A 27105-nucleotide genomic window follows, 5' to 3' on the forward strand; every position below is an offset into this window, starting at 1 on the left:
ACCGAGCTGAAGATGTGACAAGTGGAGACATGAATCATTGTGTGATAAACCTAGCAGCTTGGGTGACAGGAGAGAGGCAAGCAGACATTCAGGTGTAGGAGTTCTAACCTTACTCAGTTAAGAAACAGTAAGGCGCAGCATTTATCCTAACCAGTTTTTTTCATAGCATATTTCATTCTTGTTTAATTCTGTTTCCTATGTCACATAACTCTTGCTTTATTTAAGTCCAGCGGTACGAGAGAACTATCACTTGGGACATTCCTGAGAGAACGAAACTAAAGCAACACTAGAAGGGGTTAAGTGGGGAGAAAAGTACCAGCTTGAGTACTCAAAGGCAAGAGCCAGGAAGGGGGGGCCACACCTGGTAGACCTCAGGTAACAATAAGCAAGGGAATATTATTTTCTCACTTGACCCTAGCCTTTAAATATGACTGAGGCATTGCAACAGAAGTTACATGTTTTGTGTGGTGGGTTTTTCCCAACGCTAAATGACAGGTTTCAGAGTAGCAGCTGTGTTAGTCTGTATTCACAAAAAGAAAAGGAGTACTTGTGGCACCTTAGAGACTAAACACATTTATTTGAGCATAAGCTTTTGTGAGCTACAGCTCACTTCATCTGATCCAACGCTAAAATAAGTGAAAGGTTGTCTTTTCTCCTGCACCCACCAGGTGGCAGGAAAGAGCATACCTTCAGAGCTCAGGGACAAGCTCTAGTTTCTTTCTACACTGAAAGTGCCCTGTTCCAGCAGAGAATTCATGGTCAGACCCTTACACCTGATCAGAGGTTTGGTGAATTCAGTGGGACTCTGCAAAGGTATAGTGGGGCATCTGCCTGCACATGTTTGCAGCAGTAGGGTCTAAAATTAAATCCAAGTCATAATGACCCCTAAGGCTTATTTAGTGGAAGCACCCTGACAAGTTCCCCTTTCTGTGATGTTAAGATTTTTTACTGTGTTATTTTAAGAAACATTTCACCTGTTAATGTGTTACTGCACGATAGGACAATGCCCTTGAGTGCACAGATGCAAAATGCAACTGATTTCCCTTCTGAGGAAGATAGAGGTGTTTTTCAGCAGTTCTTTAGAAAAAGAAAAGATTATGCTGCATTTGGCCATGTGATCAGCTGGAAGCCACGTTAGTCTGTGTTCCAGTTACAGGGACTTGTCTGTTTCTGAGTTGCAGCGGGAGAGAGGAGAACAAATAAGAGCTCAGATACTAGGAGCCTTTCCTTTTTTTTTTTAGGGCTGTCAAGAGATTAAAAAAGTAATTGCAATTAATCGCACGATCAGTCGCGCTGTTAAACAATAATAGAATACCAGTTAAATTTTTGTGGATGTTTTCTACATTTTCAGATATATTGGATTTCAATTACAACACAGAATACAAAATGAACAGTGCTCACTTTATATTTATTTTTATTACAAATATTTGCACTGTAAAAAAACAAAAGAAATACTATGGTATATTTCAATTCCCCATTACAAGTACTGTAGTGCAGTCTCTTTATCATGAAAGTTACATTCTCACAAATGTAGAATTATGCACAAAAATAACTGCATTCAAAAATAAAACAATGTAAAACTTTAGAGCCTGCAAGTCCATTCAGTCCTACTTCTTGTTCACCCAATTGCTCAGACAAATTAGTTATTTACATTTTCAGGAGATAACGCTGCCTGCTTCTTGTTCACAATGTCACCTGAAAGTCAGAACTGGCATTCGCCTGGCACTGTTGTAGCCGGCGTCGCAAGATATTTACGTGCCAGAGGCACTAAAGCTTCATATGTCCCTTCACGCTTCAACCACCATTCCAGGGAACGTGTGTCCATGCTGATGACGGGTTCTGCTCGATAACAATCCAAAGCAGTGTGGACCGACACATGTTCATTTTCATCATCTGAGTCAGATACCACCAGCAGATGGCTGATTTTCTTTTTTGGTGGTTTGGGTTCTGTAGTTTCCGCATCGGAGTGTTGGTCTTTCTAGACTTCTGAAAGCATGCGCCACACCTCGTCCCTCTCAGATTTTGGAAGGCACTTCAGATTCTTAAACCTTGGGTCAAGTGCTGTATTTTTAGAAATTTCACATAGGTAACTTCTTTTCATTTGTGAAATCTGCAGTGAAAGTGTTCTTAAACCGAACAACATGTGCTGGGTCATCATCCAAGACTGGGTCATCATCCATAACATGAAATATATGGCAGAATGTGGGTAGAACAGAACAGGGGACATACAATTCTCCCCCAAGGAGTTCAGTTGCAAATTTAATTAATGCATTATTTTTTTAACGAGCATCATCATCATGGAAGCATGACCTCTGGAATGGTGGCCAAAGCATGAAGGGGCATATGAATGTTTAGCATTTCTGGCACGTAAATACCTTGCAATGCCAGCTACAACAGTGCCATGCGAACACCTGCTCTCACTTTCAGGTGACATTGTAAATAAGAAGCAGGCAGCATTATCTCCCGTAAATGTAAACAAACTTGTTTGTCTTAGCAATTGGCTAAATGAGAAGTAGGACTGAGTGGACTTGTAGGCTCTAAAGTTTTACATTTTTTTGTTTTGTTTTTGAGTGCAGTTATGTAACAACAACAAAAATCTACATTTGTAAGCTGCACTTTCATGATAAAGAGAATCATTACAATATGAGGTAAATTGAAAAATACTATCTATTTTATCATTTTTATAGTGCAAACATTTGTAATTAAAAATATAAAGTGAGCATTGTACACTTTGTATTCTGTATATATATTTTCAGATATATATTGGAAAATGTAGAAAAACATCCAAAAATATTTAATAAATTTCGATTGGTATTCTTCTGTTTAACAGTGCAATTAAAGCTGCGATTAATTGTAATTAATTTTTAATCAAGATTAAATTTTGAGTTAACTGCATGAATTAACTGCAATTAATCATCAGCCCTATTTTTTTTTTAAATGGGTGTTTAAAGAACTGCTTTCCTTGAGTTATATGAAAAGTTACACTTGCTCACCTCCCTCACTGCTTTGTCCTTTAGGACTGTGTTTCCAGAGAGAATCTCATAGCAAATGTGTAAGAATCCAAGTTAAATGGATCCTTTTAACAAGCTGTTTTCAAATGCTGCAAAGATAGCACCATTTTTTTTAAGCCTGAAATTTTCACTTGGGTTTTATTGGTTTACACAGGAATCCCCACACAGAGCACACTTGGTTAATTCTGCCAAGTGCGTTCAGTTTAAAAATCTTCTCTCATCCTCTGAATTTTGAAGTGAATTTAGGGTTGGTGGAGGGTGCCAGCCTAGCAGATCGAAGAGCCTTCTTTTTATCCAAGGAAGAGATACAGCATAGGCAGAAGCACTGCGAATCCCCTCACACTGCTCCCCTCTCCACACGCCTCATTCCTCACTTCGGGGGACCCCTTTCCAAAGCTCCATTCTACAGCCTATTCTATCCTTGCCCTCGCTGCTGGGAGCAAGTTATGCTGTGGACTGTGCATCCCTAAGAACCAATTACCAACCTGAAGTAATGGATATATTTTGGTTAGGTCATTCAATAGCTCTCAGATGATGACAGCTTTCAGTCACTACTGTCTACTGATATGGCCAAATTCAAAGCACATTATGTCTACACTCAAGATTTTATCTTCAGTGGACTGATTGCCAGTTAACTTGAGGTAGTTAATGTATTTGTAAGGGCTAGTCTGGACACTCCTCAAAAGTTTGTGGTTTATCAGCTAGGGTAAACCATAGATAGCTGTAGCCCTGAACAAGCATTTAGGCTATTCAGAGCCAAAAATCATGTGGTTCCCCCCCCGCCCGCCCCTTCAGGCATATAACTAATGCAGGTTAGTTATCTTACTGTAAAACCCTAGTGGGGACAAGGCACGGGTAATATTTACTGTAGCTAGATGAAGTCGATGCTATAACCCCTATCCATGGTTGAGCTTGCCTAGCTATATCATGAAGAAGACTACAGTTTTACAGCGAGATAGCCCATGTGCATGAGTTATGTTGCTGTAAACATACCCTTTTGCGGGCAGTGAAGGTGCAGCCTTAAGACTAGTCTGCACTTGAAAAGCTAATTAGGATTAAGGTTTGGTATTGTAGCAACCTGCACAGAACCTGGAGGGAGGAGCACAGGTTGCAAGTGGGAAGAGTAAGGAGAAGGTATCAGGAAGCCAGAGTGTGTGCACAGGACTTGATAAAGTTGCAGAATCTCTGTAAATAGTTCTGTTAATAAAGAGCCAATTCATTTTACAACCATGCAGTGGTTTTTGTCCTATGGGGGCCCCCTGCAAAATTCAATTCAAGGGCCCCTACCAGGGGCTGAGAGGAAAATGGGGGGAAGAAAGGGAGCTGAGAGAGGCCCAGAGAAGCAAGGGGTCACCCACTCCCACAGCCTGTCCCATCCCTGCCCCACCCCGGTACTCAGCTCTGGTTCTGGCTCAGGGTCCATTCCAGACTCCCAGCAGCTTGGGCCGATGCACTCCCCCACCTAGGCCCAGCACCTGCCAGCTCAAAGGATGCTCTGCAGCAGAGGGAAATGGGCTTCCTAGCAAGAGAGCACAGGGACTGAACTGCTGGTGAGGGCCTTCTGTTTGGGCCACCAGGCATCGGCTGTTCCTTCCTTCTCCCTACTGGGAGCTCTGCTGTAAAGGCCACCCAACTACCCAGGTCTGGCTGGCCCAGGGTTCCTGGGAGCTCCAACACTTGTGCTTTCTGGCTGCAGAACATCCACCATGGTGGTGAGTAGGGATGCGGTATGGCACTTAAAGGTGGTTCAGCCTGGGAATACTGAAGCTAGAACCAGGCAGGGAAGTACAGGTGCCAGAGCCACCAGAAGCCCGAGCTGGAGCTGGGGAGAGGGGCAGTCCTTATGCGTAACCCCCAGAAGGGAGGAGATGGAACAGCTGACACACAGTGGGCTAAACGGAAGACCCTCATGGGCTTGATCTGGCTTTCAGGGGACTCCCTTGCTGCCTCAGAGCCCCTGCAATTGTTTGGGTTGTAGGTGCCTAATGCCGCCACTGCAAGCATGGAGTCCTTGCATCTTATTACCCAGGGTGCAGTACATGAAATGGATGTATACATTTAAAGCATAATAGTTATGTCTGAATAATTCCAGGTATGAACACTTAAGAACATAAGAATGGCCATACTGGGTCATACCAATGGTCCATCCAGCCCAGTATCCTGTCTATCGATGGTGGCCAATGCCAGGTGCCCCAGAGGGAGTGAACCTAACAGGTAATGATCAAGTGATCTCTCTCCTCCCATCCATCTCCACCCTCTGACAAACAGAGGCTACGGACACTATTCCTTACCCATCCTGGCTAATAGCCATTAATGGACTTAACCTCCATGAATGTATCCACTTCTCTTTTAAACCCTGTTATAGTCCTAGACTTCACAACCTCCTCAGGCAAGGAGTTCCACAGGTTGACTGTGCGCTGTGTGAAGAAGAACTTCCTTTATTTGTTTTAAACCTGCTGCCCATTAATTTCATTTGGTGGCCCTTGGTTCTTATATTATGGGAACAAGTAAATAACTTTTCCTTATTCACTTTCTCCACGCCACTCATGATTTTATATGCCTCTATCATATCCCCCCTTAGTCTCCTCTTTTCCAAGCTGAAAAGTCCTAGCCTCTTTAATCTCTCCTCATATGGGACCCGTTCCAAATCCCTAATCATTTTAGTTGCCGTTTTCTGAACCTTTTCTAATGCCAGTGTATCTTTTTTGAGATGAGGGGACCACATCTGTACGCAATATTCAAGATGTGGGCATACCATGGATTTATATAAGGGCAATAAGATATTAGTCTTATTCTCTATCCTTTTTTAATGATTCCTAACATCCCGTTTTCTTTTTTGATTGCTGCTGCACACTGCGTGGATGTCTTCAGAGAACTATCCACAACGACTCCAAGATCTTTCTCCTGATTAGTTGTAGCTAAATTAGCCCCCATCATATTGTATGTATAGCTGGGGTTATTTTTTCCAATGTGCATTACTTTACATTTATCCACATTAAATTTCATTTGCCATTTTGTTGCCCAGTCACTTAGTTTTGTGAGACCTTTTTGAAGTTCTTCACAGTCTGCTTTGGTCTTAACTATCTTGAGCAGTTTAGTATCATCTGCAAATTTTGCCACCTCACTGTTTACCCCTTTCTCCAGATCATTTATGAATAAGTTGAATAGGATTGGTCCTAGGACTGACAGTTGGGGAACACCACTAGTTACCCCTCTCCATTCTGAAAATTTACCATTTATTCCTACCCTTTGTTCTCTGTCTTTTAACCAGTTCTCAGTCCATGAAAGGATCTTCCCTCTTATCCCATGACAACTTAATTTACGTTAGAGCCTTTGGTGAGGGACCTTGCCAAAGGCTTTCTGGAAATCTAAGTACACTATGTCCACTGGATCCCCCTTGTCCACGTGTTTGTTGACCCCTTCAAAGAACTCTAATAGATTAATAAGGCATGATTTCCCTTTACAGAAACCATGTTGACTTTTGCCCAACAATTTATGTTCTTTTATGTGTCTGACAATTTTATTCTTTACTATTGTTTCAACTAGTTTGCCCGGTATGGATGTTAGACTTATCAGTCTGTAATTGCCGGGATCACCTCTAGAGCCCTTTTTAGATATTGGCATTACATTTGTTATCTTCCAGTCATTGGGTACAGAAGCTGATTTAAAGGACAGGTTACAAACCATAGTTAATAGTTCCGCAATTTCACATTTGAGTTCTTTCAGAACTCTTGGGTGAATACCATCTGGTCCCAGTGACTTGTTACTGTTAAGTTTCTCCATTAATTCCAAAACCTCCTCTAGTGACACTGCAATCTGTGACAATTCCTCAGATTTGTCACCTAGAAAAGACAGCTCAGGTTTGGGAATCTCCCTAACATCCTCAGCAGTGAAGACTGAAGCAAAGAATTCATTTAGTTTCTCTGCGATGACTTTATCGTCTTTAAGTGCTCCTTTTGTATCTCGATCGTCCAGGGGCCCCACTGGTTGTTTAGCCGGCTTCCTGCTTCTGATGTACTTAAAAAACATTTTGTTATTACCTTTTGAGTTTTTGGTTAGCTGTTCTTCAAACTCCTTTTTGGCTTTTCCTATTACAGTTTTACATTTAATTTGGCAGTGCTTATGCTCCTTTCTATTTACCTCACTAGGATTTGTCTTCGACTTTTTAAAAGATGCCTTTTTATCTCTTTCTGCTCCTTTTACATCGTTGTTAAGCCACGGTGGCTCTTTTTTTAGTTCTTTTACTGTGTTTTTTAATTTGGGGTATACATTTAAGTTGAGCCTCTATTACGGTGTCTTTGAAAAGCGTCCATACAGCTTGCAGGGCTTTCACTCTAGTCTCTGTACCTTTTAATTTCTGTTTAACTAACCTCTTCACTTTTGCATAGTTCCCCTTTCTGAAATTAAATGCCACAGTGTTGGGCTGTTGAGGTGTTCTTCCCACCACAGGAATGTTAAATGTTATTATATGCTTTTATATATTATATGCTTTTATATCATATATAAATATTATAATATAATAATATATGTATATAATAATAATTATAATAATTACAAATTATTAAATAATAAAAATTAAAAACAATATGCTTAATATGAATAACAATAATTATAATAATTCATATATTTAAATAATAATATATTTATATATTATATGTTTTTATATATTATATACTTTTATGCTGGAATATGAGTGCCTCATCCTGTTTTACTTGAACCAATGAACTAAACAGGAGCAAGGCACTCGCATTTAAGAATAAGAGTGTTCACATATGGAATTATTCAGGAATATCTGTTCCTCAACAGCTATTCCTAAATAGCTCCATATGTTAACAAGTCCTTAGAGAGTGTCCAGACTAGGCTATACTTCAAATTAATCGGTCATTAATTATCTTGAGATTAAAAAAGAACTGTGAAGATGAAAGACCATTTACAATTCCCAGCTACTCCATCCCAACATGGTCAAGTTTCCAATGAAAAACACATGAAGACTTTTTAAAAGCAAATGTTTGTGATTTGAAAGAAAATGCAAACTCTGTCCCAAAGATTCTCTCAATAAAAGTTACCTGTTAGGGAAAGTCTATTGACTACTTTGTCTCTTTGCTGTCTGTGCCTCTACTCATCCTGCTCTGTGGACACTTTATTTTTGATTCCTTTGTAAACTTGGACAGTTTTAACTGTTGATTTTCTCATGAGATGATAATTAGATCTGTGTGTCTTTCTCCTATCAGGATTTAGACTTCTCTGATCCAGCATAACTTGTCAGAAACAAAGACAAGTTTTTCAACACTGAAGTCTCTTTCCTCCAAGTTTCTGTTCGGTTAAAAATAAATTAAACAAAAGGATGGATGTGGGAGGAGTAGGTGGGGGGGATCTACACCTCCATCTCCATTCTCCCTGGGATCAATATTTTTCTCCCCCAAGGCCTGGGGAACAAATACCCTGATAGCTGCAATCTGGATGCCTCAAGCTTATTGTCCCCACATGATATTCCAGCATCTCATTCTTCTAGGATCACATCTGCTCCTTCAAACACTCCGTTATGAACCACACTCCCATTTTCCATATTGCTACTGCAATTTCCACAGCCCCAGTGCCCCCCTGTGATTTAATAAGTGAAGGCCTTTCTTTTACAAATCTCTAGGAAAAGGTTTCCTCAAATAGCTTATGAGTCCTGGTGCAGACCTGCCTCTGCCTTAGCAAGTGGCAGAGGCTGCAGTGCCTTTCCCGTTCCTGAGGCGGCAGTATTCTTGCCTCCCTGTCTTACTCCGTCGTGGGAGCAGGAACAGAAAAGTTCTCTTCAGCAGAGCATGGAATAGCCTCCCGCGGGAACGGATGGAAAGTGAGATTAAGCAGAAGAAAGGGAAGAGGAAAAAGGAGGCAGTGAGTCCTTTTTTTTTTTCTTCTTTTTAAGTGGGAGGAGAGAATGAAATGGTCGGGCCATTATGACTCGCTTAAATGGAGCCTTGCCAATAAGAAATCCTGCCCTGTTCCTATTACATCCAGACTTCCAGGGCTCACATAGCTCATAGCAAGATTACTAGTGGTCTAACCAAGGAGAAGCATGCTTTTCTCTCAGCTAGCATGCCTGCTTTTTATGGACTACCAAGGTCCCAGTCCAGCTATAGTAATATGTCAGGCGCACATAACCTGGCTAAATTCAGGCAGACATCAGAGAGTGATGCAACGCTGACTTTCATTGACCTGCACCTGCTTTACACCATGTCTGAATTTGGTCCAGCGAGTCCAGACTCAGAATGGAAGACCTCTCCAACTGGTTAAGCCATTCTAGTTTGCAGCTATCAGCTGGCAGATGCTCTGCAGTTAATTAAATTATTGTAAGCGGATAGTTACTGTAAACCACATGGATGAAGGGAATCACACTATTCATGGTAATCTAACTGCGGGGGGGGGACTTGTATTATAAATCCCTCTTAAGAAGTGTAACCCTTCTGCCAGGCCAAGTTGATAGCAGCAAGGGCCGGGTTCAGTACACAGGGGTTCCCTCTCATTAAAGCAAATGCAAAACTGGCTCGAGCCCCCACCCAGTGACCTGGGAAAATCTTACACACCCCCTGGGCGCCTCAAGGAGGCAATACTTCCCCTCTCGCAAGCACGGCGTCTCGGTATAGTAGAGAATCTTTAATAACATGAGGTAAACAACATCAGCATTAAATTGGGGAAACACCACAACTAGTGTTCATTAACCAAACCATGAACACCGACCCACCCCAGAAAAATTGGGCCACATCCTTTCCCTCAGGCTCTTGAGTCCCAGAACCCAAACGTCTCTCGAGTCCAGCAATCTACAAATCACCCAAAGTCCAAAAAAAGTCCAGCCCCGGAGTTCAAAAGTTCATCTGCAGAGTGTTACTCCCCAGTCTGGCTAAAATGTGCCTGGGTGTGGGGGAAAGAGGTAAGGGGCACCTTACGTGTCCTGAAGCTGACTGCCCCACAGGGCTCTGCTCCGCTCCACCACGACCGGCTCTGCTCTGCACAGCTCGCCGTCTCACGACTGGCTCCGCTCAGCTCGCCGTCTCACGAACACACCGCTGTCTCACGACCGGCTCCGCTCAGCTCGCCGTCTCACGAACACACCGCTGTCTCACGACCGGCTCCGCTCAGCTCGCCGTCTCACGAATACACCGCTGTCTCACGACCGGCTCCGCTCAGCTCGCCGTCTCACGACCGGCTCCGCTCAGCTCGCCGTCTCACGAACACACCGCTGTCTCACGACCGGCTCCGCTCAGCTCGCCGTCTCACGAACACACCGCTGTCTCACGACCGGCTCTGCTCACCCCGCCGTCTCAAAATAGCTCCGCTGCACACTAGATCTTCCGGCTCCCCACTACTTGACACAGTGCTCAGTGATTTCAGCTCATAGTAGTGGGAGCCTTTGTTAGGGAAAAAGGGTTCCCCTCCCGTCTAGGGTTAGGAGGGTAGCCTTCCCTGGACTTCTGTATTAGCCAAACAAAACACAGAGTCTTGGCTCTTTGATAAAGTGAGGCACTTTATTGCTAGCGAATACGACAGCTGAAGGGCTCACCAATTCCTTTTCAGAGGAAAATGGTGAAGCCCCGAACAAAGAACAGGGATGAGCTTTTATAGCTTGGTTCAACATACATTGTGATATCTCTTCCAGTTCGAACCGGTTAACCCAGTCTGTTTGAAGTTCTGGGGTAGGTAAGAGCATGGAGGCTTATCTGTATAAGGAATTCTCTCCCCAAAAGCAGGGAGTGCAGGTTACACACAGTTCGCATTTTTTCTATCCATAAACAAAGTAGAAAGGACAGATAAGCATAGAAAAAAGACAGCAGCGTAGCTTTACATGATTATAGGGTCGCTTTCTGGGTTTTTTTCCTATCACCTTAGTGCTGGTGCACCATAAGGCTGAAGTGAATTCAGCACAGTACCAGTAACAAAACTCTTAATAGACCCAAAATTAGCTCTGACATTCCACAGTGGAGAGAGACAGAGGTGCAATTGGTGCTTCAGGCCCTCACAAAGGGGCCTACACCACCAGGTACTAATACCTGTCTCAAGTCTCTCTCCATTCACAGAGTTTTGGAACCCATGTCCCTTGCCTAGTGAGTGCTACTCAGTTGATGGTGAGTCCTCCATCATAACAAAAAGGCCAAGTACAGTTCCAAGCACAGTTCCCATAATCAGGGTACTAACAATTTATTCTTCCCGCCCCAATAACAGAGACACTGGGGATCCCACAGCAGCCAAAGTGACCATTTGGGCAGTTATGGCCTCATTCTAGGCGGGGTGGGTGTGCCTATGCAAATGAGATCTGCCCCTGAAGTTCTTTTCCACAACTTGCCACACCTCACCACCAGATGTCAGGGTGGAGCCCACCCTGTCTCTGCTTACAGAAGTAAGAGACATTCCCTATTGTGGTTTACAAAGGAAGGGGGTTATTGTAGGGGTGGAGGGGCAGCCAATTATGATGTATGAGTAACACGGTGTTTTTTTCAACAAGATTGGGGGAAGGGGGAGGATCAGGGTGAAATTTAAGATGCATCATGCAAAATAATATTTCTTGATTCCAGCCCTTAGCCTCCACCTCCTCTGCCCACCCCCAGAACATTTTTAGGAGAGATTGTACAACCTGGCTGGAAGTGGGAAATTCCTTGGGAACACAACATTGGTAATGGTCTGATAAAACAGCTTGCTCAGCAGCTGAGAGTTTGCGAGGAAGGACAATTGCAGGAAGATGTTAAATTGCAGCCTTATCTCTAACAGCCAGAAAGATTAACACAAAATATAAGCAATTAAATAAAATCATAACAGTACATCCTTTAAAAAGCGACTTTCCAACCATTTCTACTTCCCCCAATATCAGAGATAACAACCTGCTGTAAAAACTGCCAGACTTATGGGAATTGGAGGTGGAGAGTCAAAAAGCCAAAATTAAACCGCATTTTTGGCTGTTTTAAAAAAGGTCCCATTTCCCCCCCATCCCCAAATCACAGAACATGCCAGGGAATTGCTGGCACTTGCTCTCTGTCTGAGAGCAGCAGCTGATGTTTCTCTTTAGTCTACAAGGGCTTCAGTCCACTTAATTCTGATCATGAGAAAGAAAAGGTTACCTCCTATTTGACTGGGTCACGGGGGAGTTTGCACCCTATGGGCCAAACTCCTCCATGATTTACAGTCAGTACAAGCCTATTACAGTCAGTGGGGTTGCACATGACAATCTCTGGCAGAATTTGGCCCAATTAGTGTAAGGAATAAAAGTGAGTGTAAGGAGTATGGTTACTAAGAGTCTTCTTCCCAGCTCTACATGCCTCTCTTAATTAAAGACAGAGTCAGCGGAAGAACCCCCACGAGGGAATAATACCCCTTAGCTCTTATATAACACTTGTCATCAATAGACCTCAAAGTGCTTCACAAAGGTGGTCAGTATCATTCTCCCCATTTTACAGATGGGAAAACTGAGGTCTAGAGAGGTGAAATGACTTGCCTAAGGTCACACAGCAGGCCAGTGGTGAGCCAGGAAGGAGAACTCAGGTCTCCTGAGTCCCAGTCCATGGCTAGGATTCCTGTGTTCTGTTCCCCCACACAGCCACTGACTAGTTGATTTTGAAACTTTTGGCAAAAAACGTAACCTCTCCATAGCTAATACACTAATCTTTGTGAAGTGCTCTGAGTTCATCAAAGGGAATACTTGCCCTATGCTAACCATGGAGAGAGCCAATGCAGTCAAATTAATTTGGTCAACCCTCAACCTTTCTGGCATTTCAGGCTGCCCTCTTTCTTGCCTCATGCTTTCCCCCAGCTTTCTGCCATCTGAGCCTGCCTCTGTTCTAGCACTTATAAAAATGTAACACAATAAAAGAATACCTGCTTGGAACCCCTGGGAATCAGATTCAACCGCTCCCCCCAACCCTCACCACAGTGCTTGTGCACTGGCTATGAACTGAGGTCAAGGACCTACAGGCTGTATTCGATCATGAAGGGAACACAGTCATGCACCGCCCTCCAAATCTAGAAGGTACAGTCACTTATTTACCCGCTAGCTTTCACTCATGCTCTGAACAGAAGAAAATGGGAGATAAATGTGTTCAATGAGTCTGTTCTCATGTATATGAATTCCTAATTCCTAATTTCCCTCAGCCAATCAGCTGGGAGACTACATCATCTCCTCTGATCAGGGTATGTGTTCCTTTCTACAGTACACAGAGCCCAATGGTCCACGTTGTGTGGAATGCTCAGGATATATCACACACTCTCACCCGAGTGCAACCTCTTTACCTTTGCTCAGCTACAAGCTTGTTCTTTGCAGATACTGTAGTAGCATAGACAAAAGGGGGGAAAAGTTGCATTTAACATCCTGATATTGAAACAACACAAGGGAGAATAAAACTCATAACTGGTATCATTGCATTGAGGAAGGACAGAAATACATTTAAATAATTGTCTGTGGTTTGAAATTAATAATACTTTAACCAGACATAGCTAGTTGATAAGAACATAAGAGCAGCCATTCTGGGTCAGACCAAATGTCATCTAGCCCAATATCCTGTCTTCTGACAGTGGCCAATGCCAGGTGCTTCAGAGGGAATGAACAGGACAGGTAATCATCAAGTGATCCATCCTCCCCAGCTTTTGGCAAACAGAGGCTAGGGACACTTCAGAGCATGGTTTTGCATCCCTGCCCATCCTGGCTAATAGCTATTGATGATCCTGTCCTCCATGAACTTATCTAGTTCTTTTTTGAACCCTGTTATAGTCTTGAACTTTACAGCATCCTCTGGCTAAGAGTTTGGTGAAGAAATACTTCCTTTTGTTTTAAATTGGCTGCCTATTAATTTCATTTGGTGACCCCTAGTTCTTGTGTTATGTGAAGGAGTAAATAGCACTGCTTTCTTATTTACTTTCTCTACACCTGTCACAATTTTATTGACCTCTATCATATTCCCCCTCAAGTCATCTTTTCTCCAAGCTGAAAAGTCCCCCCCCCAGTCTTATTAATCTCTGAAGCTGTTCCATACCCCTAATCATTTCTGTTGCTCTTTTCTGAACCTTTTCCAATTCCAACATTTTTTTTTGAGATGGGGTGACCAGATCTGCACACAGAATTCAAGATGTGGACATACCATGGATTTATATAGAGGTAATATGATACTTTCTGTCTTATTATCTCTCCCTAGCTGAACTGCCTGGGGTCCATTCGGTGAATTAGATTAGGAATGCTTATTTTAAAATGTTTTTCTAACCCCACCGAGCCTTTTTTCTCCATGGATCCTCAGCGGCATGATCCATTTAAGCCAAGAGAGCCAGATCCTGAGATGGCATAAATTGGTGCAGCTCCACTGAAGACAAAAGGAGCAATGCTAATTTACCCAGCTAGGGATCTGGGCTAAGAGTCTATGGTCTGTAAACCCAGAAACCATGAAGGAAAGAAGAAACCAGATGGGATGGGGAAAACTTGAGTCAGAACCCATTGAAATGAGAACAATTGCAATGAAAGCCGTTTCTTAGCCTGGTCTTTGAGATGCCTCATTCTCAAGATGTTTGGCTCTCTGATTTCTTCCTTCCACTGATGTTTTTTTGGCCAGTTTTCCAAATGGCATGCCTTTGTGAGTCAACACCACCATTTCTAGCATCAGATTTCCCATGTTTAGTAATTGGTCTTGGCCAGATGGAAGACATTCACCTACAAAGCCAGAGGCTGCTAGAAATGATGGGGTTTGACTCACAAACGCAGGCTTTTTCCTCTCACTCAGTCTGAAATAATGGCCTAGCATGATTGTCAAGACAGTGGTTCTCATACTTGCTCATAGCATGCAGCACATGTTAATGCCCTTAGGATCAAGGATGCCTTGACTGACTCAGAGTCCTTCCCTCCCATTCATGATCATGTAACACCCTTGTGGTAATTACAGCAACCGCTTACATGGAAAGCATTTAATATTTTAATACAGTTTAACAGCTGTCGTCCCAGCTAGCACCTTGTGAGTAAGCCTGCTCCCTGTGGGCCAAGGATTAGAGTTTGGGAACAGAGCTGGTCAAAAAATTTCTATCCCATGAGAAATTCAGATATTTTTACATTTATTTTCCATCTCAAATCGGGATGAAAAGTTGAACTATTTGTTTGCAGGATGGAGAATTAAAAAAATGTTGATTTGGAAATGTTGATACGCTAGATTTTGGGTTGGTTCAACATTAATCTATGTTTGCTTGCGATGCTACGGGTGCCCCCATCTCCCATTTTTCTCTATTGGCAAAAGGAAGCCAAATTAAGATTGCACAGGCACCCTTCATTCTGCCATTTCCTAACTTCAGAGTGCTTGGCTTTGCAATTTTAATAGTGTTCTTTTAATGTAATGTGTGTGTGATAAATGCTAACTATAAATCACTCATTTATTTTTTGGTTTTGTGTTTTCTCTCTCTGCAGCCATCACTTGTTCTTGATGCTCTTGATCTTACGGCAAGCGCGCAGAGAAAAGCACTACAGTCAAAATGAGGCATAGACTCCATACAGGATCAGGTGCTTCAGAGGAACATGGGATAATCTGACATCATGAAGGTTTCATCCTAAACTACAGTACAGTTTGGTTTCAACCCTGAAGTATGAAGTTTTTTCTCCTTTCCACAATTATTTGTTAGCATGAACTTTAACAGTTCTGGCTATTGTCATTATCTGTATAAATGTCCTATACCTCTTTCAATCTCACTGCATTCTTGGTTTCAACATTATCATGTTGCAATATGTTCCACAGTCTAATTATGTGTTGTCTGAAAAAGTATCTCTCTATCAGTTTTGAATTTATCACACTTTATTTTCATGTAACATCCCTTGGCTAATTACACAGGGAGAACAGAACCTACTCTCTACCTTCGTTCGGCCATTTATTATTCTATATATTTTTATCATGCCCCCTCTTGCTCATCTTTTCTTCAGTGAACAATCCCAATCTTTTCAATCTCTCTTCATATCAGAGTTTTTTCATACCTCTAATCATTTTCAGCTCCCTTTAATTCTGCAATGTCCTTTCTGAGATGGGGTGACCAGTGCTGCACATGAGGCAACACCATTGCATATTCTAACACCGTGGGTTTTTTTTTTGTTTTACTTCAGTTGCACATTGACCAGTGGTCTTTACTGAGTTGAGGTGATACAGTCAATTTAGTACACTGCAATATGTATGAGCAGTTTAAATTTTTTCTTCCAATCTGCATTATTTTACGTTTATCAACACTGAACTTCATCTATCATATTCTCCATTCACGTGAGTCCCTCTGAAGTTCTTCACAATCTTCTCTGCACTGCAACTAAGTAATTTTGTGTCTACACTATCTACCACAACCTCTACCTTCAGATACAAGATCTCCGACACGCCATTATATGTTTTGTTAAATATGCCAGCCCAGAAGTCTCAAAACGTGTATGTCTAAATTTAGGCTCCTGAATCTGTATTTAGACACCTACATGAAGGTGGCCTGATTGTCCAAGGTGGTTAGCATCCGCGAATTCCACTGAAGTCAATGGGAGCTCCAAATACTCTGAAAAACCAAGACGCTTTTATTTACATGCCTAAATACAGATTTGGATGCCTAAATTTAGGCACTCCAGTTTAGATTTTTTGTGTAAAATTTTCAAAAGCATCTCAGTGACATGGGATCCTAAATCCTATTTTCAAAAGCACCTCAGTTGCTTATTACCTTTTATCCTTAAGCTATAAGAAAGTTGGATCCTGGAATGCAGAGAGAAGAAATAACATGAAGGCTAAGGGGCTGTTAAAAATTGTGTACCAAAGTGCTTTGAAATGCGTTTGTGTTACAACAATATTTAAGAAAGTCATAATATAAAGAAACCTATAATAGCTCCTTTCTCCCACCTGTTGTTGGTTTGATCTACTGAGGATGTAAGCTCTTTAGGGTAAGGATTTTCTCTTCCTATGTGAATGTACAGCACCTAGCATAAAAGGGCCCCCATGTAATGTTGATGAGGACCCCTAGGTGCTACTGTTAGATAAATAAAACAGTAATCTGCATGGTACTGAACTGAATCTAAGACCTTGGCTATCAACATGACCGTATGAGAACCGGAATTTTACTCTTTTCATAAAGACCTTATGCTAACATCACATGCAAGGTATTTTAATACAGTAAGTGTCCTATTTATGGAGAGATTTCTCGCTAACAAGTAGGTAAAATTCTTATTCTTTGTTCTCACTTTAATTGAGCAAGACACACAATAGATACATCTGTTTTGCTTATTAGTTTGCATTCATGCATACTCATCTGAATGTGGAAACATGCTTCATTTGAACTCTGTACCTCAATAGACAGTTTTTCCCCTTGTAATTTTTAATACCTTTTTATTCTAAAATAATCTCTGCAGATTCCCATGATTGCTAGCCAAATCTTGCATAACCCATTGGATGAAAAGCCCGTTTTATGGGTCAAAGTGACTTAGTTCAAATCTTTGAAGGGTTATTTTTTAGAAGAAATTCTTTGTAATGGGCCCCATGACTTCTATTCTTAGTGTCAAAATTAATCATTATTTTTTGGTACTTAGTTAGAGAGATAATCCACATTTAGAAAAAAAACATTTAAACAACTTTCAGTCTGAGCAGCAAAACATAACATACAGTAAAGAAAAATTCAGTGCAATAATTTTTGCCTGTGTACTAAATGGAAAGGAGCCAAATGAGGACCATATAGTCAAACTTTTTTGAACTTTATGGGATGTTTAACCTTCAGTATCTGGATGCAAGCCTTCCCACCATAGTTTTGGTTCTGACTGGATTGATTTTTTGGTGACAACTCATCTGACAGAGATCTCAAACAGCTAGGACAATGAAAACCTATTCACATGAATGTATCTCGGGGGGGGGGGGGGGTGTTTGCTATTCAGGATCAAAATCTCGTGAGATTGCTTCATTAAATTACAGTGCCTTCCAATCCAGATCAAACCTGAACCATAGCCCACCCCACTGCAGCCAAATTAAAATATTGCCCTGAGCAAAGCATTCCTCTGTCAACCGCTGAACCTGCTAGTATGACATAAGAACTTGAAATGTGTGACAAATGAGATGTGGAACATCTGCAGGGGTTCCGCATGCCACCCTATATTACAGATTATATTTAACTATAAAACATGTTTTGGATTACATTTTCTTACTGTGTGAATTAAATAAACTAGTTCTATCTTGTGGAACCATAAACCCCATCCCAATATGGGTCATCAAGAAGGTCACAGACCTTAAACACAGGCCCCTACGCTTGAGCTAAGGATTAATTTATCTTCTCTGGGCACTGGGCACAAGAGGGGGATGTGACACACACTTTGCTTGTGGGTTACACAATTATCTGTTAGACAGCAGTAGAACATTGGGGGTTAGGAGTCCACAAGCCTGAGTCAGCTAATGTGTGCAATATCCTGCAAAATTCACTAGATTTGAGAGCTCTGGATCCTGGTTATGAGAAGAGGCTACTGACACTGTTCAGTGAAGTATAGAGAGAAAAATTACTGTACCTTGAGTAAACCACAGGGACTTCGGTATGGTTCTGTGAAAACAAAGCAGCAACAGGAAGTCACAGGGGCTCCTCTGGAAATAAAATACAATAGCAGAAGCAAAGTTAAGATTAAATACGCGAACAGCTATCCTACTGAGGGGGAAAAGGTGGCAGCTCTTGGGAGTGAGAAGACACACTCTAGTGAAGACATTTACCTCTGTCTACAATATAGTTCATTAGAAGCAGCCAGCACCCTGAATAGCCCCACGCCGCTTGCTTCCCTTCTGGACTTGTGGCCCCGTAGCACCACGCTGTTTAGCACGCTCCCCACCCAGAAGCTGCTCTGGCCCCCAGAGCTAGCTCCACAGAGAAGTGGTGGGTGTCTGTAGGAGAGAAGGAGTGGGACTTAAGGAATATGAGAAAACGTCTGCCTTAACGAGGGCTGGATTTCCAATTAGGCACATGCTTAGGGGCACCAGCATTCTAGGGGTGCCTAAAAAGTGGGTTAAAAGTTTCATTTTTTACAGAAGACATGAAGGTCAGCTGTAGGTGGGGGGAGGGAGGAAGCTAAAGGTGCTGTGTGTAAGGGCACATAAGGTGGAAATCCAGCCCTGGCCTTAACCTCAGGATTTTTGCGAGAATGGGGAAATTGGTTAAAGAAGGTTGAGAGCCACGCATTTTGTTTTGGGGGGCAGTAGGGTGTATAGGATTTCTCAGACTCTAAGGACGGTTTGTGGCATCACAGCCAATGGTGCCCCAAGTGCCACAGGCACAAACAGCACAACTGAGGAAGTTATAATAAAGCACACAGAGTAAGAACAGAAAGCTGGTACCTGTCCAGTGTGGAGACAGGCTATGATTTACTGAGACCCACTGTTTCCCATAAAGCAGATCAGTTCTTACATTACGGAAGATTTATACGAATGAATATATCTTCCCCAAAATGGCAGAAAGGAAGCTGAGGAAGAGGAGGAATTCACCCCAAAGGAAAAGCTCCGGCTTTTCAGTCTCTTTTGAGGTAGATTTTTAGGACAGCAAATGCCTCTCCGTTGCTACTGCTCTGAAGACTCCAGCCAGAGGGACCCTCGAACAGCACTCCCAGCCTCTGCCCCAAAAGCAGGGAGTGGAGGCTGAAGATAAGATTGGTTTAACTTTTTTTCCTTTAAAAAATTAGAAGGCTGCATTACTTTGTTAAACAAGTATTTCACATGTAGGATTCCACACATTCACCAATGCTTGTTTATTCTGTATGAGCAGTGCAACAGCTCACTTATTTCTAGTGAGGCTCTTTGCCTAAACAATCCTTTAGGTTTTCACAGCTACTTTTCATCCAGGCACATCCTGAAATGTCTTACAAACTATCACAGGACATGCTCTCTTTCTTTCTCTCTCTCCCTCCAATGATACAATGAATCCAATCCTAAATAAGGCACCTAGTTGTCCTCCTTCCAAGGTATAGAAATCCAAATCAAAGTCTTCCCTTTTATGGGCAAATAGACCCCAAAGTAAAAAGCCAGCATGCTTTATAGTCTAAGCACAATGTAGTGACAAAGTCCCTTCTTCCTTTGATTCTAATCTTTCCCAAGAACCAGCCTTTCTCTTCCTCCTTTTGTACATAGCACCTGCGCCTGAGAGGATAATGAGCCCCAGCTGCATTTTCCCCAAGCTACTTAACCACACCTGGTTCCAGGCCTGACAGAATTAAAGGTGTTTTGGTCTTGCCTCCAGGTATGGGGCCACTGTTCAGGCCCCATACCCTCCTCAGGACCAAGAGCAGTGGGTGCTATCCAGGGTTCTCTGCTCAATGTCCCTTTGTTTTGACCCTTTGACCTTCACACCTGCCCTTGTTATATTTTCTGTTGTCCCCCGTAATCATTTGAGTTCCCGAGCTCAGTGGATCCTCCCCATAGACTGGGGGAGGGACCTTTGACCATGAGCCAGCTTGTGCCCACCCACCTCCCTGGAACCCAATAGGACCAAGAGGGGTGGTATACCCTATCACACAAACTACGGGCCAAATTCTCTATCAATCTCATTGACTTCAATAGAGTTGTACTGATGTAACTGAGAGGAGAATTTGACAGTTGATACACTGTCCTCAGGAAACACTTCACTATCACCGCAACTTTATGAGAATTAACAGATCTTTTTCTAACATAGCTTTAAAAAAAGAGAAAACACATGAAATGGTTTTAATTAGATCTTACTGAAAGTGAATTTTCTCACAGAACTTTCCTCTACTAATCTCATATCAGTTGGATCTGTCTCTCTACTAGGAAAAGATATCTGTGTCTACATGTATCATATCATATCAAAAACACACTGGAAAAACGGAGCTGTCTCAGCAGGAAAAAAAAAGCTATTAACCTGAAAACTCATTTGTATATTTTAGAACAAAAAAGAAATTCCGTGGTTCTTTTAATTACTCTTTCCACAGTTGTTATCTAGTAAGAATTGCCCTGTTTTTCTTGGTGACAGAATATGAGTCACTCAGATAAGACTTACTAGTCAAATGTCACCGATGGTGCATTTTTCAGTAATTTCCTTTGTAGCTATCTATTGATCCTGTTTAGGGCATGTCTCCCTGAAAAATGTTTTCACTGCTTTCTGTACATGTCTCTTCCGGTTTCACAAAAAACAATATTTTTACCTAATTTATGTAAACCTCACCTGAAGGATCTGTTGGCCATCTAAGCATATATGCACTTCAATGTCCAACCCTTCGCACCAGGTTTGTCCTCTGCTGACCATGATCTGTATGATGACTCCCTGTGGGCATTCTCCCCACCCCTAGCAAGTGCTCCCATAGATAAATACAACCACATGGAGGTCAGAGCCCAGACATTTCTGTGAATGGTGATGATTCCAATGGCAGCTCTGCCACATTGCCGTTATATATGCAGTGAGCTGGTATACCCAACCTGGGCTAGCATCTGCCTATCTCCACTAGATCCCCTGTGAGCACTGAATTGTGCTGGGATACAGGGGCTGAGGGAAGTGGAGAGACAAAGGACAGACAGAATGTGAGAGAAAAGAGTGACTATGTGGGGGGAGAGTGAGCAGGGAGATAAGAATGGGAAGCCAAGGCAATAAGAAGATAGGGGGAGAAGACTAAAGTATAGGGGAATTAAAGAAATGAACAAAAAATAAAGTGAGATAAAGGAAAAAGAGACCGAAGCACAGAAATATAAAGAAGGAGTGGGGACCTTTTCCCCCCCTTCCCCACAGCTATCAAAATCCTTCTATGCTCATCTCCCTGCCCTTACCCAATGCCATTCCGTACAATCCCCCCCTCACCCTCACCAACAACAGTGTCCTGTTTTTTCACTAATGTTTTCTGATCTAAAATCCTAACCTGATGTTATTGTTTCTTCCTGATGATGCTCACGCACATCCTGACCTGAGAGGTAGTGGGCCACATAATAAGGAGAACAACCCTGTGCCTAGTATGGGACCACTCCAAACCTCCTCCCCACAAAGTTCTGTCTTCAGGAAATTAAATCACACCATAAAGGAAACCAGCTCACGGTGGTGCTCTAACACATCCAGCATGGGGTAGTTCCACCATTGTCTTAAATCTAGTTGCCTGGATCAAAAGGAAGAATTGCTCACCCGGAGCAGCCAAGACAGTAGTCTAGTGTCTGACCTCTTCCTGCATGATAATTTGGAAGGAATGAGCTAGAGCGTGGAGAGAGAACAGCAGAGACTTTCTCACAGGCTTTATTGGGGTATGACTAAAAGGGCAGTGGTTGCTTGGAGTACTTCCCTCAGTGTTAGGGAACAGAAGGAAAACAGGATTCCTGACTTGAATACAATTGGAAATGTTTCACTAAGTTGTGTCTTTTGGCAGAGGTCACAGAAGCTAGTCTTTGCTTGTCTACCACACTAAACATAACATTATATATATGCATGCCAAAGAGGGAGGCAAAACAAAGTCTCCATGTTATTCACCCTTCCAGGATATCTGGCCAAGTTGAGGGAGGTTACCCGCCATCTCATCATTCTGTACAAGCACATCCTCCCCTCCTTGTCTCCTTCTTCCTGGTCGGAGCCCCCTCTCCTTCTGTAATTAGGAGAGTGGCAGTACCTTTGGAGTTTTACCATCTACAGGTTGAAATTCATACTACATCTGGGATGCGCTGCTTAGAGATGGGGTAGTGGCTGGGAGAAAGGGGACTTTTTATGGCAGTGCTGCCAGTTCCTTTGTTCCTAGAAGACAATGCTGTGCCAGTGTTGTACATGTAGATCTTGATGTGGCCTGTCAGTTAGACTTCAGCATGTTTTTATATATATATATTAAATGGGATGTGCAGATGAGAAATAGTTTGTGTGTTCATTAAAAAAATGGTGATATGATGGAGTTCACCAAGATAATATTCAGATAATCAACAAACATGTAAAACCACACTGGTTGTAGTACAGAACATTAGTGTACCCATTGATAACCTTCTGCATGCTGAAAATGTATCACTCATTCCTACTCTTCATTTTCCTATTTCTTAGCCAATTTTTGATCCATTCTGCACTCTCTTATCCTATTTCTACCAAATTTCCTTAATAGCCCCTTGTAAGGGACTTCGTCAATAGCTTTTTGAAAAGCCACATTGGTTGTCAGACATATTCTCTTTTTTCCCTGTTCTACTGAGATGTTTAAAGAATTATAATAGGCTAGAGAAGTATGATTTTTCTTTACCCCTTTCAGTTCCTGTTCATCTAGGTGTTTTGCAGTTCTATTTAATTATCATTTCTACCACATTACCTGGTATGAAATTAAAGTTTACTTGTCAGTAATACCCAGGAGGATCACCACTAACCCATTCAGTAAAGATAGGAACAACTTCTGTCATTCTCTCGTGCAGTAATTGATTTTACTGAGAAAAATGTATATTTTTGTCAGCAACTCACCTACTTCTGTCTTGAATTCTTTCAGAATTCTTGGATGTACATCATCTGGCTGAAGTAATATATTGCTCTTTAATGTGTCACTTTCTTCCAGCATCTTTTGACATAGAAGCATAGAGGTGTAGGACTGGAAGGGACCTCAAAAAGTTTTCTAATCCAGTCCCTTGCACTCAAGGCAGGACTAAGTATTATCTACACCACCCCTGACTGGTGTTTGTCTAACGTACTCTCAGTCTCTAACAGTATCTTAATCTGTATCACCCAAAAAGGAGTAGGTAATCTAAGAGGGATACAAAGATGATATTTAGCATCTCTGCAATAACCTTATTTCCCTTTATTTGCTTTAGTAGTCTGACCAACAAACTGATTCTCTCACAGGTTTTCTTCTTTTGATATACTGAAATAATTTCTTATTTGTGTTTATATTGGAACCATCCAACATGCTATGGGTTGCATGTTAATTCCATCCCTGTATAATAGAGAAAAAGAGACATTTTACATAATAGATCCAAGTACATTAACCATGTGAGAATTATATGGAAACAATCCCCATAACATGATAACTAGTGGTGGGTGATCCTCAAGAGGTTGAGTTTGGGTATTCCACAGCCAGAAACTTTTTGGAAGTTAAGCATCCAGATGCTGATCTGAACCTGCCAGAGTCTGCAAAATTTTACAACATGCAATTTCTGATACAATATTATATCATATATTATATAGGCTGGAACAACAAACAAACAAATTGAACACTTCTGTCACAGCATTTCAGCATTTCCATTTCTGGTGGGAACCAAAAGACAGAAGGCATCCTAATGAAAGCAACAAAATCAATGATAGAAGCTTGAAAAAGCAGCAAGCAAGTACTGCACTATTCTCAGGTTTGCAAAATAGCCACACCACAAAGTGAACAAACATAATATGTCTTCTTTATATGCACCACTGGCTTAGTCCCTGGGTCACCTGGAAGAGCAGCATGGAGTTCTTATCCGTACGCCAAGAAGAGAACCTAGAACACTTCAGTTGGGTCAGTATTAGCTCCCATAAACATGCACACATTTCTCCCCTCAACCCCCCACCATACTTGGATACAGTGCTTGCTTCTCACTGGCTTATTTTATAGCCACACACACATTTGCCTAAGCCACAGAATTTGGGTCTTGATGTAAACTTCTTCAACGTTCAGGGGTGTTCAGATCAGGGGGCTAGCTCAGGCTCAGTTTTAGACAAAGTGATACTAGATCTTTGTGAGCTGGAGATTTTATTTACATTTTCATATAAAAACCCCTTCAGAATATTAGTAAGAAAGGGCCCATAGCCCCTATAGGAAATACTAGCTGTTCTCTCAGGGTGCAAGAGCTAGCTTTGCCGAGGGTTATGAAAAGAAAAAGTATCTTTCACAGACCTGTAATAATGTACGTTAATGACTTGAAGAAGAGCTCCATGTAAGCGCCAAAGTTTGTCTCTCTCTCACCAGCAGAACTTGGTCCAATAAAAATTATTACCCTACCCACCTTGTCTCTTTAAAACTGACTGGCATGGATATGACCCATTTAGTCCACAGATTCCAAAGTGCTCTGTAACCTGTTTTACCAGTTATACACAGAGGTGGGATCTTTATTAAAAATGCTACAGTGTTCTACAGTAGAAGTGTTACTATGGTATTTTAGACGATCTTCAAGCTGCATTGTGCATTGTCCATAGAACAGATACCCTGTTCTTTCTGACAGGTGTCAGAGTGGCAGCCGTGTTAGTCTGTATCAGCAAAAACAACCAGGAGTCCTTGTGGCACCTTAGAGACTAACAAATTTATTTGGGCATTAAATAAATTTGTTAGTCTCTAAGGTGCCACAAGGACTCCTTGCTGTGTTTCCAGTTCTTTCTGCTGGTGAAAATGGGGAAGGAGAAAGAATTCCTTGATCTCAGTACAACCTTCAATACAATGGATGAGTCAGTCCCCCAGGCCCATCTCCATAGACATGTAGGCATGTCTAGTTCCCTTCTATTTTCTGCTCCTGTTTATGAAGCTGTATTTTCTTTCACTCTGGCCCTTGGATTCTGCCTCTCCTTCTCTGCAGTTCCAACTCCCATAAAGGTCCCTTTCCTGTCCTTGCTATTTCCCTCCTCTTCTTGAGGAAAACAAGTACCCACAGCGTGTGGGGGAGGAAGGCGGCAGGAGCAGAGAGGAGGAGAAACATTCTAATGAATAAGAACACAGTGTACTCGTCTGTGTCAGTTTAGCTTCTGACCTTTTGTTCTATTGTCAGAACATAGGGCAGTATTCCATTTAGCTAGAAAAACTTTCTTTTTTTCTTTTTTAAAGAATCACTTATTTTCAGAGAAAGCCATCAATGATTTAAGTGACAGCTCACAAACCAATTAAAACAATCTAGTTTTTCTTTTTTCAGTTCCATAAATGGAAAAAAGCTAGGTGGTTTAGGTATATGCCCAGTTTCAGCTATCTCATAGCTACAGACAGCCAATAGATGGTGCCTCCTATGACACGAACGTTTAACATCTTTTGTGGCCTACAGTGACTGCCTCTGTGACAAGACGGATAACCTGCTTTTCCTCATTATTTTAAAATCAAGAATTTTGTATCTATTTATGGACAATTAGCCACCCTGCCTACTGGCAGCTGGCCCAAATTGATACAGAGAGTGTCAGTGAGACTTTCCATCACATGTTATTTAATCGCTGAATATCAGCCTTCGGGAAACAGGCTAGATCAGCAATCCTGTTTTTGTCTAATGGCTGTCCTCCTCCATGTGAGATAGTCCAAAGCTAAAGATAGCCTTCACACAGCCTTTGAAAGCAGCGCTATAGCTGAAGCAGCATTTTGCTGAAAGCCAGGAACCATGCCACCTAGAAAGGCTAACCTTTACTGCTTACCTGATTCTGCACCTGTCATTCCATTTGTCTGGCGAGCTGGTTTAAACGTGAACATTTGCAAAGGTACCTGGGGGATTTGACACATCTTGCACGCATTTCAATGGAAGATATACAGCTAAGTCCCCTAGACAGCTTTGCAAATCTCAACCAAATATTCTGACAGCAGAGGAAGAGACGAAAATTTCAGACCTCATGTAGTTTAGCACATATAAACAATGGCTCGAGGGGAGCAAAAAAATCTGCTATGCCCTCAGTGAGCTTTTATGTCCAAACTGGTTGTTAACAATTGTGCATTGTATGACTATTATGCGAGCAAACGAAGGAAGCCAAGATAGTAAAATCAGCCTCTCTCTACCCCCACCTCAAGTAGAGGAGGAAGATCCGAAGAGTCAGGGTTAGGTCAGCTTTAAGAAATCTACATCACTTGTCAATAGCCTCAGGGTCCATTGCCTCACTTTAAAATGATAAAAAGACAGCTAACAAAATCCAGACCCAGAATTTGTGCAAATGTATCATCAGTTAGGCATGACCCACCCAAAAAAAAATCTCCAGTCACATTTCCTAAACTAATCTACTGAGCTTTCAGCCAACAGAGACAAGAAATTCCAGCCCACAAGAAGACAATAGCGAGTCTACGTTAAACATGGTGAGATATATATTTGGGGCCAAATCCTTGTATGGTATAATTGGAGCACTGTTGAAGTCAATGAAGCTAGGGTGACTTGTAGGACAGCAATCATGCAGTCTTATATTTTTAAGACACAAAACATTATTCAGGACAGTTAGGCCATCTCCTAAGCTACTGTAAATATTGGTGTAGCTCCCCTGC

The 27105-nt window shown here is 42.0% G+C and overlaps 1 protein-coding gene across 2 annotated transcripts in view; it reads right to left on the reverse strand.

Moving 5' to 3' along the window:
• LOC140895616 (OX-2 membrane glycoprotein) overlaps window positions 1–27105 on the reverse strand; it is a 136000-nt gene that overhangs the window by 45729 nt on the left and 63166 nt on the right. The window contains exons 6-7 of one of the 2 annotated variants that reach the window (XR_013634462.1): window positions 18505–18577; window positions 10502–13305 (exon numbers count right to left, since the gene is read on the reverse strand). The gene's annotated coding sequence lies outside the window, so the exon portion shown is untranslated. Of the gene's footprint in view, window positions 1–10501; window positions 13306–18504; window positions 18578–27105 lie in introns of those variants that run through there. The other variant, XR_013634463.1, reaches the window with a different exon arrangement.

Source organism: Lepidochelys kempii, chromosome 1, assembly GCF_965140285.1.
Source record: "Lepidochelys kempii isolate rLepKem1 chromosome 1, rLepKem1.hap1, whole genome shotgun sequence".
In the NCBI taxonomy this organism is placed as follows: Eukaryota; Metazoa; Chordata; order Testudines; family Cheloniidae; genus Lepidochelys; species Lepidochelys kempii.